The following is a 15,617-nucleotide window of genomic DNA, read 5'->3' as shown; positions in this document are numbered from 1 at the left end:
ACCAGGCAGCCTTGAGCAAGTCACTCTCTGTAACTCACCTCCTAGGATGTTGGTGAAGATTGAATGAGATAAGAGCCCTACATCACTTCGTACAGTGAAAGGTGCTGTAGAAATGATTAATAATTGCACAGACGCCACCTTCCCCTTCGTCTTCTGGATCGTTTCCTTTCTCGACACATGTCAAAGAAAGGCAGGCTCCGTCCTCCATAAATTGTAGACAGCCTTTTAAGTCTGTCAATTTTTCCCCTGCCTCAGGGCTAGAATATATGTGTGCTTTCTGACACTTGTTATCTCGTGGCAAAGCAGAGGCTGTGCTACGCATGGGTGTTCTAGTCAATCCAGCCATAGATATGATAAGGGTGACACTTTATCAGTCTGCCCCCACCCGTAAGCATGTACATACCAGAAGATTGCCACTGGATTCATAGGAGCAAGCTCTGAGCCTTGCTGCCTCTTTGAACTAAACTGTCTCCTACAAGTAATTTCAATACAATTAGAACATCTGAGAGAGAAGAAACAAAAGAGGAGACATTTTAGGAGTGGGTGAGAAATTTCAGAAGTTCTAATATTTCAAGGGAGCTGATCTATTGCTGTTCAGTGGCAGCAGAAGCAGAACTGATAGACAGACAGACAGACAAATATATATTCTTAGCAATTTCTACAGACAGTGGCAGAAGCAGTGCTGTAAGTACTCGGTTTCTTTTTGGCTCCATCTGGCTGCCATTTTTGTCCCCAGAATGCCCCTGGAGTAATACTATGTCATGATATAGCATAATTTATATCCTGCTTTTCCTCCAAGGAGCCCAGAGAAGTGTACATGGCTGTGTTTATCCTCACCACAATCCAGTTAGGTTGAGAGATAAGTGACTGGCCCAGAGTCACCCAGTGAGTTCCATAGCCGAAAGGGGATTTGAACTTGGGTCTCCCCGATCATAGTCCAACAGTCAACACACTGGCCAACTACATACTACACACTGGCCAACTTTCCAGCTAGGCAGAGCCAACCACAAGGAAGAGGTACAGCCAGCCATGGGAGTCCGGATTGGGGACCAGAGGGACAACCCCACCTCCACCCCACCCACACCTGAATTGAGCCAATATTGCCAGGTACTTTTAACTTCTGTGTTGATTCCTATTTAGATACTATGTATGCGTATATTCCCCCACAACTTGGAAAACGTCCTGGTAAGGTGGGCAGACACACGTGGAAAAGGCAATCCTGGAGGCAGCTCAGGCCCCAGCCATTTAGGACCTTAAAGAGGATAACCAGCACCTTGAGCTGTATTTGGAATGGAAATGGTGACCAGCGCTGGTGTTGCAACTCTGGTGTAATAATATGCTGGAGGCATCTGACTCCTGTCAGCACCCTGGCAGCCATATTCTGTACCAGCTGAAGTTCTGAATTCAACCTTGTCCAGCACTACAGACAGCAGTCTTGGGACCAAGAGCATATTGTGCTGCACAAACCAACCACTTCAGCCAACAGTACGGGCTCTGTCATTTTAAAGTACACCCACTTGAGCATATATGCTACTAAAAGACAGGGTGTTTACTATGACAGAATAAGGGTATTAACATGCACCACCTAACCCAGGCCTAGGGCAGCCCAGCCTGGGTTAGACTGCGTGTGTGAAGCACTGGGAGCAAGGTCATTCCCGGTGCTGCCCCCACGCCAAACCCCACTTTTTAACCCAGCGTTTAGCCGAGTTTAAGTGTGCCTGTGGTTAGGGTTCGACAGCTTCCCTCCACCCCATTGCTGCCATTAGTGAGAGCAAGCTGGGGGGAAGGAGTGAGCACAGTGGGCTGGTCTAACAAGAGTAGCTGCTTTGCTCATGCCCCAGGGCACCCTGTGATGTGGGAGGGGGGGAAGTCCTCCCGCTCTCAGCACCTCCCTCCACTGCACCACTGCTCATGTGGGTGCATAGTGCGGCGGAGGGGAGGATGGTGGCTGCTCGCTTGCCAGGGATGGCAGGCAAGCTCCTGCCTTCCCCGCAGCCCTCCCCACCTCTCCAGCGAAGTCATGTGAAGGACCTCAGTATATTTGCTATATTATTATCCCCTAGTTCATATGATCATTTAAATTACTACTGTTGTGAACAAGCTTCCCTTCCCTTCCTTGTTCCACCTCCTTCTGGTTAACAAAGCAGGATCTGAAACCAGGGTTAGATCCTTAGGAACGTAGGACTTAGGAACCTAGGAAGCTGCCAAATTAAATACTGAGGCTACTCCCATGATCACTGGAAAGTGGGCTAAGCGGGCTTAGCCCGCTTCCCAGTGATCGTGGGAACCACCAGGCTTGCAGGCAAGTCCAGTGCTCGCAAGGTGGCTAGCCCACCTAATTCCCCCTCCTCTTAAATGAGGTTAACAGAGCGAGCACTCCGTTAACCTCATTGTTTTGCTCGTGTGTCGCCACAGTGTGCAGCAACACACTAGTAGACCCCTGACCAGGAGGCTTCGGCTAGCCTCCCGGGCTCGGGGGTATCTCCAGGATGCCCCATGCACTCGCACAGGTCATCCTGTGATTTCCAGGGGCTGCATGGCCCCCGATCCCCACGGCCCCCACCGGTGAGCTGGCAGTTGTGTGTGGCTGATCTGGCTGCCCCAGGGCTGCTCTTTGATCATCTTTGGGGAGAACGGTGGAAGCCCGCTCTCCCCGCAGACCCGACAGAAACTCTTCTCACGGATCATGAGAAGAGCTTCACTAAGTCAGATCACTGATCGATCTAGCTCAGTATTGTCTACACAGACTGTCAGTGGCTTCTCCAAGGTTGCAGGCAGGAATCTCTCTCAGCCCTAACTTGGAGATGCCAGGGAGGGAACTGGGAACCTAGATGATCTTCCCAGAGCGGCTCCATCCCCTGAAGGGAATATCTTACAAGGCTCACACACCAATTCTCCAATTCATATGCAACCAGGGCAGACCCTGCTGAGCTAAGGGTACAAGTCATGCTTGCTACCACAAGACCAGCTCTCCTCTCCTAACTAATCAAAGTTAGAATAAATTGAGTACAAAATCCTAGTGAGATGTTATAACAAAGTCAGTGCATGCTTACAGTCATGAAGAAGCTCCACCTCAGCTTGTCACTCACCCCCTATTCACCACAACACTCACGGATACCATGGTGTTCATCTGAAGAGGCAGACATCGTATCCATGATTTTGTATCATGGATCGTATCATTTTTTCCAACACTGGGCCCCCAGATATTGTTAGACTACAGCTCCCATCATCCCTAGCTTCAGCCACTGTGGCTGGGGATAATGGAAGTTACAGTCCAACAACATCTAGGGACCCAAACTCCCATCGTCCCCTGTCACTATGGCCAATGGCTGCAGGTGATGGAAGATGTCATCTAGCAATATCTGGGGATCCTTGTTTGGGAAACCCTAATTTAGATGATCATGAATGAGTTGTGGAAAGTCTTGGCCTTCCACACTCCCCTTTCTCTTTCTTCCTCCTTTGCAAACAAGGGGAGATGAGAGCTGAAGTGAAAATTCTCCTAGAAACAAATTCAAAGTTTAAAGTGAGGGGAGAAAATATAAACATAACAGGAGAGATGTTAGGGGCAGGTAAGAAATAGAGAGATTTGGTTGGGTTGTTAAGGCAAGATAAAATGCCTTATGTGGCCTGAAAATCCTTTTAGCACCAAACCATGTGCTTAAAAAAAAGACCCCTGCACCATTGGCTCATTTGACCAACAGTAGAACTACTTGGAGGAGAAGCAAAGATGGAACTGGCAGCAGTAAAAAAAAGCCCATCCGGTTGATCAGTGTTGGGACTTTAAACTCATCATCAAGAAGAACGAACTCTAAGCTGCTAACCCAGTAGGAAGCTTTGGGTCAGATTTGAAGTAAAATGATGAGAAGGTGTACTGGGGAATCAACTAAGATCTTGGTTTAGCATATCTGTTTCATAGACCCAGAGCATTCTGATTACTGCAACTGCAGTGTTTTTGATGCGGGCAGTGGAATTCTGCTATTATTGGCTTCCTTTTTCCTTCCCCTCTGCACAGGAAACTAGAAACACTTTTAATAAAAGCTGGAGATAATGAGCAGAAGCGAGAGCGTCAGTCTCTTCAGATAAAACAGTTAAGGTGCTCCGACTACCTTTTAATCTCAGGATTTTATTCAATGCAGAATTGGATCAAAATGAGATAGAGGAGTTTCTCTCCGCCGTGCATGTGAATTGGGGTGTCAAGTAGAGCATACCATGCAGATCATTAAAGGACTAAAGACTTTAAAAGCTCTATTGTGCCGAGAGGGAGAAACGGCAAGCGTTACGGAGGAAGACACACTAAAAACAGCCACAGTGCAGCCCCTACTGCTTCTAGCCACAGAACATGTGCAAGCTTGTGCCATGCCTACCCAGTGAAGCACTGTTGCCAGATTAGAACATTCACCTGGTGTGGAGAAGGGGGGGAGGTTTATCTTTCTCCAATAAAGGGGGCTCAAACATGAGCCATTACTTACTTCATCAGCATAGCAACCATTGTACGAGGGGGTGCAAATGTCCCTGGGCTCGGAGGGGCGAGGGGCCCACAAGGGCCCTGCCACCCTGTCATGTGTGCCCTTTCACTGCCATGCCGCCGACTGCCATTTCACATTTACCCTTGGTGATGGTGGTGGCGGCGGGCAGGCTGCTCCCCCCTCCCTGGCCAGCGCACGGGCCTCCTCAGTCCCTGGCCGAGACGCCGGCTTCTCTTGCGCCTGCACGCGGGCCTCCCAGTTGAATAGGGACAGTGTTGTGTGGTGACTGGCGCACCGGCCAGGGAATGGGGAGGCCTGAGCACCGGCTGGAAAGAAGCCGGCACGGTGAGAAGCCAGCCTGCCCGCTGCCACCACAGGTAAATAGAGAGGGAAGCACAGTGGTGGGGCTGGAAAGCAGGAGGCATGGCTTTGGCGCTGGGGTACACGAGGAGCCTCCAAAACAACTTTGTCCTTGGGCCACCGGGAGTCTCCCTACACCCCTGACTTACTTTATTTATTTTTTTAGCATATGCAGGGGTGTGGCTATAATTCAGCAGATGAGTTCAAAGAACCCGGGGCCCCTGCTCCTGAGGGGACCCTCAGCTCCACCCTTCTCTGTTTTCTTCATTATCTCCCTCACTCTGAGGGGCCACCAGGGAGAGGGGCTAACATGGGCCCCCTCTCCCCTAGCTATGCCCCTGAGCATATGTATATACCATGCCAAACTTGCATCTCTGGGCAGTTTACAATAAAATAACACAAATTAAAACATTAAACATCAATACAATTTAAAGCAATGACAGATTCTATACATCTAATTAAAAGTCTGGATGAATAAATGTGTCTTAACAGTCCTTTTAAAAGCTATCAGAGATGAAGAGGCTCTTATTTCTGCAGGGGGCGCATTTTAGCGCTTCAGGGCAACAATGGAGAAGGTTCATCCCTGTGTAGCCAGCAGGTGAGCTGGTGGCAACAGCAGATGAACCTCCCTAGATGATCTCAGTAGGCAGCAGGGCTCATAATGGAGAAGGCATTATCTGAAATACTGGGCCTAAGCTAAGGATGCTTGCTATCCAAAACCTGCCCTGACTTGCATTCCCATTCATTCACTAAATTTCCAACCATCTGATAACTCAGTAGGCAGCAGGGCTCATAATGGAGAAGGCATTATCTGTGATGGATCCGGCAGTTGTGTGGGCGGCCGCTGCAGCTGCCCAGAGCAGACTGCTGCTTGTCTGCGGGGAGAGCGGGCTTAGCCCGCTCGCCTTGCAAACCCTCCCCAGGCTCCTCTCACGGATCGTGAGAACAGCCTCTATATATTAATAAAACTTTCTTTTGAAGGAGGCTGAGAGAATGGGGTTCTCTCCAGATTCAGGAACTAACGAATCACAAGATTTCCCCCCAGGTCATACGGAATAGGGAGTCTGGGTGTTTTTGGTGCTCTGCTGTAGATATGGCTTGGTTCATTTGTTTGAATCATATGGAGTTTTCTTCCCTGCAAGAATCCTTTTCGCTCTGCTTGCTTGTGGAACATCCTGATTTTAATTATGTTCGTTAAGATTTGAGAGTCTGAGTAGAGATTATCCGGCCAAGGAGTAAAGGGGAGCAGCAGGGGAAATGCAGGAAGAATTGGATCTTACAAACTTCTCTAGTTCAAAGATTCAGAAGGCATGACCACCGGCCATTTCTCAGGGGTCAGATGTGTCCAGATTTGTTTTGTCTTTACTGGACTCCTGCCCATCTACACAGTACCTAAAGAAAGACCATCAGAACAACACTGTAGGAGGAAATTATGATTATTCTAGCACCCCAGACAGGAACGTTAAAAAAAAAAGTTGCTTATTAAACATTGTCAAACTTTGTGATCTTGGCTGACATTCTGACTAACAAAGCACTAGTGCAATTAGACTGCGCTAGCTCAAGGTCACTTAGCTGCGTGAAGTCACTGGGATGTTCAAAATTGCACTTCTGCACAAAGGTTCCTTGCAAAACGTAGGGGGTGTGCCAGAGGTTGTGCATGCACCTCATTGTGCAACCTGTAGCAAACATGTCTGAGCTAGTGCCACACTCAGCTGGAAGACAGTCTCCAGACTCGGTGCAACAAGTTTGTGAAAGTGCTTTGTTAACCTGGATGGCAGCCGCTGTTTGTTAGAGGCAACTACGTGTCCTAAAATCGTATCATTCACCATGCAGTCATTTCTGGTGCCCACTAATGGGCTATTGGCACAGAAAGAGAAAAGAAGTGAAAATTAGCAATAATGGAAAGCACTTAACTTGTGACAATACGAAATTCAGATCTCAAAGCATGGTCTGAAGGCACATGATGAGCAACCTTGCATAAGCTAAGCAGGTCTGAGTATGATCAGTGCATGGATGAGAGACTGCCAAGCAATCCTATATGGCAGGAGTTCTCAAACTTCGGCCCCCATCCCAGAAATTGTTGGATTATAATTCCTATCATCCCCAGCCATGATGGCCAAAGACCATTCCCAATGTCTGGGGATCCATATCTACTTTCTGGAGCAAATCCCGAAATTAATTTTAAAGTGGCTAAATTCTGTGTGGCTGCTTATAAGATTAGATCTGTTAATTGTGGTTCTTGTGAATTTTTTTTTTTTTAATGTTTACACTAGCTGGATACAAAGGGTGGTTATGTTGCACTGTTTTTTGGTTTTTATTTCTAGTCATGGGCTGTAATAAAGTATTCATTCATTCTTGAGATCCAAGTTTAAGAGCCTCTGCTATGTGGGATATCATTTATTTATTTTACCGTCCAATCCAAAATGGTTCAGTGCAATTCACAATCAAAAATTAAACAATTTTTTAAAAGTATAACACAAAACTCATTAAAATCATTTAAAACCATTTAAACATTGGTAAAAACCAAGCTTCTTCATCATCATCAACAACAACGAGTCTTTACGGCTGTCTTGTATACATATAAAGATTATACACCTCATATTTCTGCAGCGAGCATGTTCCACAATCCAAAACTGGCTACTGAGAAGGCACAACCCCAAATCAATACCAGACAAACAGGCAACACCCAGAGGTGGACCTCTGCTGATGATTTTAATGAGCCATGGCAAACTTGCAGAAAAAGGCACTCTCACAGGTAACCTGGACCTAAGCCATTCATTTGGAAGGAAGGAGAAAAATAAGAACACTGTTTAGTTGTCATGGAATCTGGGGATGCCGTACTCACATACAGCACTCCCAAGAACATGCCTAGAAGCCTCATCCCCACTTTGACATGCTGTGATGTTCTGCCCTTTTACTCTCCATAGTTACAGAATTTTCAGAGCATTTCAGCGTAGGCTGTGGCTTTCAGGCATGCTCTCAGGAATGCTGTATGCAAGTACAGATCCCATAACAACTGAGCAGGACTAAGTACTACTAGTACTACTACAAGTAGTAGTAGTAGCAGCAGCAGCAGTAGAACTACTAGTAGTAGTAGTAACAACACTCTCATATATGGAGTTAAACCATTAGCCCCACTAGCCCAGTATTGTCTACCATGATTGGCAGCTGCTCTCCCAAGTTTGCAGGCAGATGGCTCTTTCCTAGCCCTGGTAGCTGAAATCGTTTTTAACTGAAGATGCCAGGGGGCTAACCGGGGACATTCTATATGCAAAGCATGCATTCAAACCCTGAGCAATAGTCTGAATTTACTCTCTTTGTAACTGAAGAGCTAAGCATACAGCACTAGTTAAAAAAACAGTTAAAGTGGGCTAGGAATATCTGAGCTGATTAGTTTAAACTAACACATTTTAGAATAAGGGAGGTAGCATTCCTGCAATTTCGGTGAAGCAAAATGATCCCTGTGTATATCTTATATTAATAGAAATGAACTAATTGTCTTTTAGTTTGTTTGTCTGTAGCTAACCAGAGCCAAATGTATTTTCTCCTGACCTGGTGCACTTTTTGAAAGAAGTCCTAATTTTCTGCAAAATCCTTTCTAATTGTACAGAGACCAAACTGCTAACTATATAACCTTGATTGGCAAGAGGGTCTCTCTGGCAGCAGCTGTAACATTGTCATGTGATATCACAGGTTGTTATTTACCTATGCTACGCTACGAAGTGTGACTAGACTTGCTGCATACCTGCAGTCTCTTCGAATAACAGCATTCCAAGGACTTGCAACATACCTGGAGCTTGCTTATTCCGGCTGTGTTTTAATGAGCTGGTACCTTGTCCTCCAGGAACCTTGAGCAGAGTGGAACACAGGAAGCTGCCTTATATACTGAGTCAGACCGTTGGTCCATCTAGCTCATTGTCTACACAGGCTGGCAGAGGCTTCTCCTAGGCTGCAAGCAGGAGTCTCTCTCAGCCCTATTTGGATACAACAGGGAGGGAATTTGGAACTACATTCAAGCATGCAGCTACTCTTCCCAGAGGGGCCCCATCCCCTAAGGGGAATTTCTTACAGTGCTCATACATGTAGTCTCCCATTCAAATGCAAACCAGGGTAAACTCTGCTTAGCAAAGGGGACAATTTATGCTTGCTTAACACAAAACCAGCTCTCCTCCCTTGCTGTGTGGCTGTCCATGCTTGAGACATGCTTGTCATCTGCTTGGAGGCACATGAAAATCAAGGACAATACACACAAATCCCCTCTTGCAGTAAGAGTGGGGTGAACAGGGCAGATGCGCAAACTATGTTACCAAAAATCTCTAAACAAGACTCCAAGAACTACCATCACCTTGTTTTTTAAAGAGCGCATTATAGCTCATATTATTGGCTGTGCCAATATGGCACATTATTTTCCCATAGAAAATAAAGTATCCCAAAAGGGCCAGTTTGAAGGATTCATCCACCAGCCCCTCTGAATCACATGGGAGAGAAGAAGGTATACACGTCTCCCCCAAACCAGGCACGCCCTCCCACCACTTCATAATCACTTGTAAAAGTAAAGTTGGGCCATCAAGTTGGTGTCGTTGTCTTGGTAGAATAGAGGAGGGATTGACCATTGCTTCCTCCCGCGCAGTATGAGATGATGCCTTTCAGCCCCTTCCTATATCGCTGCTGCCCAATATGGGTGTTTGTTTCCCATAGTCTGAGAAACATACCAGCAGGGATTTGAACTACTACAACTTCTTGCTTGCTAAGCAAGTTATTTCCCCGCTGCACCACTCCATAATCACTTGGTGGTAATCACTTGGGGGTACAGTTAATCCAAACTTCCACTCAATATGTGAATTACATACTGCTTTGTAGTATTTAATTTGCATCTTGAGGACAGATTCATGATGTGTTTACCCCCATGTGATGTAAAAGGGCCATCACCCAATCTGGCTGTTAGATAAGACGGAATCAACATAACATACAAACAACCCCTTTGAACTCCTTGGAGGAAGAGGAAGATGCAAACATAATAAATGATTTGCATGGCAGCTGTAATGCACACACCAGACCTCAGCTTTTTGTCAGAGTTATTTGACTACAGAATGCGATACCATGTGAGTATAGACAGAGCTTCAACTTTAAGCACACAATTGGGTCCAGCAATTGTGTTTGTTATTCAACAGCAATTATTCAATAGCAACAGCAATTATGTTTGTTATTCAGATAGATCAGGCCCCCATAGTTCACCGCCACAGCTTGGTGAGAGAGAGGGAATTCACCTTCTGTTCAGCCACTTTCCTGATCTGGATTCCCATTGTGGTGGCTATTTGCCCGAGGGAGAAATTCCCATTGGCATTATGGGAGCTTTTTGGAGGGGCAAACAGCCACCATGGTGGGATGGGACACCTGTTTGGGACTGTGGTAGAACAGAGTGGTGACAGCCAACAACCTGGATGGCTTTAAGAGGGGCTTAGATAACTTCATGGAGGAGAGGTCTATCAACGGCTACTAGTCAGAGGGCTATAGGCCACCTCCAGCCTCACAGGCAGCATGCCTCTGAGTACCAGTTGCAGGGGAGTAACAGCAGGAGAGAGGGCATGCCCTCAACTCCTGCTGTAGGCTTCCAGTGGCATCTGGTGGGCCACTGTGTGAAACAGGATGATGGACTAGATGGGCCTTGGGCCTGATCCAGCAGGGCTGTTCTTATGTCCTTAGAGTGTTAAACTTCTCTCATTCCATATGCCATTGTCCAAACCCAGCTGCTATTACTGACTTTAAAACAAGCACAGTAGCCTCAATCATGTGCTTAAAGTAGCATCCAGATTGGCCCTTAGACCATTCTTCTGCTGCACCAGCACAGATCAATGCTTGCAGCTCTGCAATTATTTGCCACACAGATCAGACAGTAATGCAGAACTGAGCCAAAGTATTTCTCCGTTCCCCCTATTTTAACTGCCCCACTCAAAAGGTGGAATTGGGGGTGCATTTTGGCAATTGGGGTGGGCAGTGAAATGTTTTGAGCAAAATTGGGGCTGGCGGGAGTAGCACCCCACTTCCTGCCCTAAACTGATTCAAGTTTCACCCACATGAGGTTGACAAATAACATGTCAAGATAAACTTTTCTTAATTCCAGAGGACATAAGAAGAGCACTGGAACCCATAAAACTTGGAACCCATCTAATCCACTATCGTGTTAAGCAGTGGCCAGCCAGATGCCTCCAGAAGCCTGCAAGCAGGGCATGGAGCAACAACCCTCTTCTGTTGTAGGCCACTAATATCTGATATTCAAAGGTATACTGCTATAGAAAAAGGAGGCTCCATTGAGCATTTATGGCAACCAACTGTCGATTGGCGATATCCTCCATGAATTTGTCTAGCCCTCTGAAAAGCCATCTAAGTTAATGGCCATCACATATCTTATGACAGTGAGTTCCATAAGCTAACTGTGCATTGCGTAAAGGTGTACCCGCTTTTGTCTGTCCTGACAATCAATTTCATTGGGCAACCCAGATCTCCACTGCTACGAGAGAGGGAACAACCAGCTCTTTTTATCCTACCTCTGTATCATTCACAACATTACAAACCTTTATTATGTATCCCACCAGCTGTCTAAGTTTAAAAGACTCAAATCCTTTCATTTTTCCCTTGTGGGGAAGGAGCTCCAACGCCTTGATCATTCTGGTTACCTTTTTCAGTTCTTTTCCCAGCTCTACCATATTCTTTGAGATGGCACAACTAGCAACTAACTAAATGCAGCCTGGCCATGGATTCCTATAAACTAATTGCTTCCCGTAGTGAGTGTGAAGGGACCGGAGTGGGAAGAGATGGAGATTCCACGGGGTGGGGGGGAAGTCTCTATCTTTCTGTAGTAGGCTTCCTGTGCTTTTAGGGTAGAGGTTCCCAAGTTTGGGTCTCCAGGTGCTGGACTACAACTCCCACCATCCTTGGCCACAATGGCCTTTGGCCATTCACAGGGGTAATGGGAGTTGTAGTCCAGCGACATTTGGGGCCCCAAGCCGGGCCCTCCTTGTTATTAAGGACAGGAAGCTGCCTTGCAGATGTTGCCTACATGTGACATGAATATTAAGGCAGACAAGCACCTGCCGTGTTTTTGAAAGTGATGTGCACATGAATTACATGCTGAGAACTGATGTAGTGCCATGGGAAAGGGAGTGAGTTGAGCAGTCCCTGTTCAGATCCCACCTCAGCAAGCAGAAGGTCCCAGGCTCAATCCAAGGCAGCATCTCCATGTAGGGCTGGGGGAGATTCCTGCCTGAAACTTTGGAGAGCCGCTGCCGGTCAGAGCAGACAATACTAAGCTAGATGGATCAATAGTCTGACTCAGTCTAAGGCAGTTTCCTACCTTCCTAACTACACTAAGTGGCCTGAGAGAATCTACTGTTTCCTCATCCTCATCTTTTCCCACAGCTAATAATAAATCCCAGCTGACCTTACAGGGAAATACTCAGTTATTGCTTGAAGGGTTTTGGACTTTTGCAATCTGCTGTATAAATGCTAGTCAGAAGAATAGCTACAAATCAGAAGCCACCTGGCTCACACCTTTCCAGGCTTAAAAGGTTGCCCAGCCTTGCCTAGAAAACACAGCAGACAATCGGACCAAAAATGTAAAAAAAATAAAAATAATAATAATAATAATAATAATAATAATAATAATAATAATAAAGCCTTACAGCCCTGATGTTCGACAATCCTATTGACGATCCATTTATGCTATTTAAAAAACACAGCGCCAAATCCTTCCAAATACACAGACGCTCCGGTTCCTGGCGAGATCAAAGCCCGACATTTAGAAACGATTACAAGTTTTAAAAGAAGGGGGCAAACGCAGCCAAGTACTCAACTTGTCAGGAGACAAGACAGACAGGGACTCTGCTTTTCACAGCAGCGTTCGGAAGGGACCATCTATCAAAAAAGAAGCACTAATGAGTCTAGTGGAGAGAGCTTCATGTTTGGAGAGGGGGGGCAGGGAAGTCCAGGGAGGTTTTAAAGCAAACTCTCAGTCCAGAATACAGATGCGACCTGATCTTTTGAGAAAAAGCAAAGCGAGCTCCCAGGGATGCTTGAGGCTGCTTCCCACCGCATACAATCCGAACAAACACTCTGGCAACACAGTGCAGCCCAGGCAGGGGCACCGAAGGGAAAAACTGTCGTCTTTGATTGACGAGAGCATCACCTGGCTGAGCCCCATCTGCCTTGCCTCTTTTCATCAGCAATGGGTGGGGGTGGAGGGGGGGGCAAAAGAAAAGTGAACTGCCCAGAAACGGCTGCCCTATGGAATCCCTCTGCCGCCATCAGCATTTACATCTCTCACTCTAGTAACATTACCTTTCGTTCTATTGTTTCCCATGGTTCCCAATTCACTGGGCACTCGAGGAAAGATAAGAGTGCCGATCACAAATGAATTCCATTTACTGCGGACACCCACCAGGTATTACACTATAATTTAACATTACTCCAGGCATCAGCGTTGGCAGAGAAAACCTTTGCCACATAGCAAGGTAGATGCTGCACGATAACCGCTATTGAATCAGAAGCAGCATATTATGTCCTGTAAGGCTTGGATTACATTTTTCTCTCTCTTCCCCCCACCCCCAGTTCCTTTTGCTTCCCATCCCAAATAAATAAGAGGCAGCAAAACTCACAATCTCCAGCTTTCCTGTCTGTGCTAGAAGATGAAGATATAGGAAGCAGGGGTCCCAGGAGTGACAGTATCAAACATCACCTCTGAATGGAGCTGAATCATTTAGGATTCCTCGTTCAGCATTTAGCAGCACTCCCAACAAAAAGAGAGACCACCTCCGCTGAACTAATGCACAGTACTTTGCAAATTGGCTGGTAATCAAGGTAGCCGGAGCAGCCCGTTCCTGCATTACACGGCATCGGTGCGCGAAGGCTTAATCTCGTTACATGATCAATCACCTCGACCATATGTGCCCATGTGGCGTACATTCAACTTGCTGCTTGAGCCCTTTACCGGTGTCGGCAAAGAGGCATCCTGCTCCCCCTCTCCCCACAAGCGGCAGGAAAGCAGAAGGGAGACAAGAGCATACACGTGGGAATTCAGCACATAATTGAACAATAGAGGACTCGGCAGCAAACAGTACCACACCGGAGGAACTCTGCCTGGCTCTCTCTGCACAGCAGCCAGCACGAAACAACCCCCAGCACCTCTTCCCCTCCTCCTGCCTCCTTGTTTTCCCTCCCCCACTCCCAGCCATACCCAAGTGATAGTAGGGACAGGAAATGGACTTTCCAGTTGTTGACAGAGCAAAGACCTGACATCAGCATGTAGCTCTTATAAAGGTCGTTCACACAACCTTATGCACCCTTGGGCTTGCTGGTGCCACACATCCACATGAGCAGCACACAGCGGCTCCAACAACGGCCGGGGAGCAGGAGGACAGTAGGCTGTGGCCTCCCACATCCCACAATGCACGGGACGATGAGCATGGTGCATAGGGGGATTCCCTCACAAGCCGGGCGCATTAGGCCTGCTGGCTGAGCAGACATACAACCGGGGACCTGGGTAGAAGGGCCCGCTCACCCAGGTAAAAACCTCAGGCTACACACAGGGCAGCACCAGGATCTGCCCCAATCCTGTGCTTCACACGAGCAGCCCTACCAACTTAGGTATGCTCAAGCCTGAGGAGAGCTGCTCATGAGGATGCCTTTTAGACTCCCATACGGATGATGTGAAATTTCTCAAGTTTCATGACCGGGGCCAGGGAGCCAGTTTTATTTGCAGAATTTACATCAGGATAGGAAACCAAATTTAGTGTGAATGACTCAGCCTCCAGGGCAAGGGGAAAGGAGGGTTACTGGATTGGATGCCCAAACCTACCCTCCACTTTCCAAAGCGGTGTCATGAAAGTGGAAATTCTCTCTTCCCAGTCTTGCAGGCAGGAAGGACACTGCCTCTCTTTGCAGATGCCAGCAGAGGCGTATCTAGGGAAAATAGCGCCTAGGGCAAACACTGAAATTGCGCCCCCTGTCCAAGCATCTGACACCCATCTTTCAGACAACTTTACCATAATATCAGCTGAAAAATACAAGTCAAGCTCGTTAATCTTTTAATATTTCAAAAACTATTTAGCAGTGGACTTAGCCAGACCAAAAAATGCTAGAAAAATACAAATTTCAGGATGTGGGGGCTCATGAAATACCCAAATACTATGTGGAGATGTACTTGGAAAACTAAACAGAAGTGCCTGTCTAATTCTCTACTATGCATTGTAGCATCACCATTACATAAGTTTTAAAAATCAATGGAGAATTTGACTTTTCCCAGATACTCTGTAAATAATTAAAGGATATGCAGAGTAAACTGTGTCACTGCTTGAAATATATTCTAGTCTTTCAGAAAGACAGTTAAAATGAGAGAAAGAGAGCAAGAAACTCCCAGTGGGCCTTAATATTAAGGGTTGCACACTGATTCAAAGACAAACTCACCATTAATAGCCATATTAGCAAGACATCACATTTAACTCACTTATCACAAGAAGCAAAGTAAGAGCAAATGAATACAATCCTAGCTCTTAAGCGTCAGCTCAGTATTCACAAGCCCTGATTCTCTGTACATAGTGCCAATCTGAATATGTGTACAGTGTCTTATATTATATTATTATTATTATTATTATTTTTACCCGTAGCCCCTTTGGGGGGCTTCCTAAAGGCTGGGGGGTTTGCAAAGATTCCCCCTCACCCCGCTGGACTCTAGGGCCTCGCAGGGACCATTTGAACATGTGCAGTGGCCGTTTTTAAATATAATCTTTTTTTAAAGGC

At 46.6% G+C, this 15,617-nt stretch overlaps 1 protein-coding gene across 6 annotated transcripts in view; it reads right to left on the bottom strand.

Annotated features, from left to right (window-relative positions):
• Window positions 1-15,617, bottom strand: part of ARHGAP24 (Rho GTPase activating protein 24) — a 552,712-nt gene that overhangs the window by 458,600 nt on the left and 78,495 nt on the right. Inside the window, exon 1 of one of the 6 annotated variants that reach the window (XM_053255946.1) lies at window positions 13,478-13,951. The exons of 4 other annotated variants lie outside the window; for them this stretch is intronic. The gene's annotated coding sequence lies outside the window, so the exon portion shown is untranslated. Of the gene's footprint in view, window positions 1-8,616; window positions 8,728-13,477; window positions 13,952-15,617 lie in introns of those variants that run through there. One more of the 6 variants, XM_053255947.1, reaches the window with a different exon arrangement.

The sequence above is a fragment of the Hemicordylus capensis genome, chromosome 5, assembly GCF_027244095.1.
Source record: "Hemicordylus capensis ecotype Gifberg chromosome 5, rHemCap1.1.pri, whole genome shotgun sequence".
In the NCBI taxonomy this organism is placed as follows: domain Eukaryota; kingdom Metazoa; phylum Chordata; class Lepidosauria; order Squamata; family Cordylidae; genus Hemicordylus; species Hemicordylus capensis.
This window is presented reverse-complemented; position numbering and strand designations above follow the sequence as displayed.